This window comes from Aplysia californica, unplaced genomic scaffold (genome assembly GCF_000002075.1).
Source record: "Aplysia californica isolate F4 #8 unplaced genomic scaffold, AplCal3.0 scaffold00193, whole genome shotgun sequence".
In the NCBI taxonomy this organism is placed as follows: Eukaryota; Metazoa; Mollusca; class Gastropoda; order Aplysiida; family Aplysiidae; genus Aplysia; species Aplysia californica.
The window spans coordinates 2,356-5,683 of NW_004797463.1; positions in this window are offsets into that span (position 1 = coordinate 2,356).

The window sequence follows — 3,328 nt, forward strand, 5'->3', positions numbered from 1 at the left end:
CCCACTTTCTTCAATCGCATATATCTCGACTTCTATTTCAGATGGATTGGTATTTTTTTCATCGAAAAATAGACAAATGAAAAAGCTTCAAAATTATTCCAATACCTCCTCATACCCATTTCATTGTTTCATTGTTTCATTGTTTCATTGCTTCAAGAAGCAACATCTCTGCATTCTGGACATGTCCATTGATGCTCCGTTGCTCTCTCCAAAATGTCGCTGAGGGTCTTTCCACTGATTGTGCCCGTGCATATTTGGTTGAACGTTGTTCTGCCCAAAAACTGACGAGCGCCTGATTCCACCGCGTCGTGACTCAAATATGTGTAACTGTATCATTTCCTCACCTACTGGTTTCAGGGGACGGCAAAGAGGCTTTTCAAAGACGTATGTGGCCCAACCCCGTCACAGCGGTTTGTGAGAAGTGCGAAAAACTATCTCGTAGTTAGCAGAATTCCAAAGTGCAATCTCACATGAAGGTTTTCTGGAAGTCGTCAACACTTTGCTCGGAGAACTTTATCAAACATGCATTTTGTCTTATCAGCTGTTGGGGCTTTTAAATGTGTTGCATCAACACCTTCATAACTGGTTGACGACGAAGAGGCAAAGGTTCTGTGGTAGCAAATGGAAAATAGATGAGATTTACAAGTGTGACGATAACGACAATTTCAACTTCTGTGAAGAGGTTTTTGTAAGTGGCCGACATTAAAACTGTCTTCGTGTATACGACATGGACGTTGAAGGGCTATGTGTGAGGGGAGATAACGGTTGCGTGAGTCCGTGTGCCACGGTCATTAGCTCCCTTTGTTGATCTTTGATCTTGGCCGATTCCTAAACGGGGCACTTGTGACTTGGAGTATTAACCCTTGCGGAGTGGCGAGCCCTGATAAAGCAGCAGCCCTTGTGAGGGATTAATTCTTCCACTTGAACCTCCTCTGACTCTGACTTGAGGTTTCAACCCTGGCCCTTTTACTCTGTTCTCCGTCTTCATTTGGTTCCTTTTGCCGTGCTCATAATATAAAAATCCTTCCTGTGTTTTGAAACAGCGAAGAAAATTGTCCCTGAAGGAATGGGCTGTTTCACAACGAGATCCAACTTTACGTTGAGCTGTTTTTTCAGGTGAACACTTAATTATTTGTGTTATTGTGTGATTGTGGGTGTTCTTCCTTCTACAGTATATAAACTAGGCTGTGATCTTTTCATCTTAGCCGGCTCTTCTCTCTATCTGGAGACAGTTTGTATCCTCTACTACTACAGTTTGGGTGCTATGTTTTCTGGGCTACATCTCGTTCACAAAATAGTGACTGATCAATGATTAAATTATGTTTAGTACTTGAACGTGCGGCGTCAGTAGAAGCCTAGCGGTTGGGCTGCCGGACTTACATACAGTCGTGAGATTGCGGGTTCGGAGATTGGAGGCCCAGCCAAACCCCTGATGGTGAAAAGCACTTTACGCGAATTGATTCTCCCATGTGGCTGGTACCTGTCGGAGATGGATGTAATTTCGGAGGTCTTGTCTCTTTAATAACTTTACAGTGTTTCAATGGGCATTACATCTATAAAACGTAGTACATTTTCTGCTACTCCTTGGCTCCTTCTTACTGCTGTCTTTCAGCCACACCCCTGATCATCTGCTAGAAAAGATCTACACCTAGTCTTCTCGGACAATGGTGAAAAATCTCTTTTTAATGCGTTCTTCAATTTATTCGAACTTCATTTCTTTCGGAGAACTGTCTTTCATAAAAAGGTGTCATTTCTTGATTATTCTTACTGTCATGAAGGAAGGCTTAATCCTTATGATGTGCCATGCCGTGACATTTTTTTATTTTTTTTAAAGTGTATTGACGCTATTTTAGACTCATGTGAACAGTCTTATGTTTTTACTCTGATATCCATTTGAAAATTGTTCACATTCAGATATGAAATTGATACGCGTTTGAAAACTAACGGCAATAACCTCACTAGTCTTCAAGAAGATCATTTTGGATTTCGAAAAAAAACCTTTAAGGTCATTGCAGTGCAACTGAGGCAATACTCTCTCTCTCTCTCTCTCTCTCTCTCTCTCTCTCTCTCTCTCTCCTTCTCCCACTCTGTCCCCACAGCCTATCATAACCCCTGGCTCACTCCTATCTCTCTCCAATACTTTGCAACACGCAGGGATAAGAACGCACGATGTTATCTCTGAGCGCACGTGCTTCGTGTGCAGACTTCCGCGGTTCAGCGCCTGTTTTGATTCTTCGATATGCTCTTTGACGCCTTTTCTACCCGCAAAGAACTTGTACCCCCCCCCCCCCTCGCCGTAGGCATCAGATGATGCTACAAGGAATCAACGCCAAAATCTCGAGTAAAAATGGCCTTCCGGTCGAGTGGTGTCTAGATCTAGATCTAGAAACTGTTTGTATCAAAAGATTACATGAGGAAATAATTTTTTGATGGAAGAAGTTTTTATTTCTATGAGTTGCTTGGGGAAGACATGGCTGTCAAGAGGGGTGAAGCACTTTATATACAAAAGTTGATAATAATATTTGGCTTGGGGTTGGGTTTGTTTTTTTTAAAGAACGTTTGAAACATAGAGGGACAAATCTACCCGTTCCGATAAAGCGTACGTTATTGTTTCGTGAAATTCTCCTTCATATCATCTTTCAGTTGAAGACGAAGTTAATGCAGGTTTTGATGTAAATTGGTGGAGTTGTCGATGTGTATGGATGCAATGGTGGCGCAAGTTTTTTATATGTATACCTGCATGTGTTTTTACGGTCCTTTACAGCCAAGAAAAAATTCCCTCAGCGATAATAAAGTATTACCTTATCTTACCTTATCTAAAGTGTTAGGTCCTCTCGACAATTGTCTTGATCTGATAGTTTAGGCTAACACTAACAAGGTCACCTTAGCAGAGACTTTGCCCACCATTTCGGAACTTCACGGTGACATTAAAGCTGGTTCCAGTAGGGACCGGGATAGAGGGCGCCCACGTCGTCCCTCATGACTCATTGGAGCAGAGGAAGATAGGACGAACGCTAACATTACACAAACGCAATCCCACATCATCACTCATCAGCACCATTACTTCTAAATTCATAATTGCTCTCAGATCCTGGACTTACGTCCATATTACTTGAATCTCTATCTGTAACAGTTACATGTTATGCTAAGTATATGTGAGAGAGCGTGGTGGAATCAGGCTCTCGTCAATTTCTGGGCACATAGAGCTATTGGTATCATCTTAAAGCTTGTTCAATTATCTTTATTTGGATGAAAAAAATATCCGTTAATCTTAAATGCAAGTCGAGATATTTGAAAATGAAGGAGGTGGGGTCACCTGTTTTCAGAG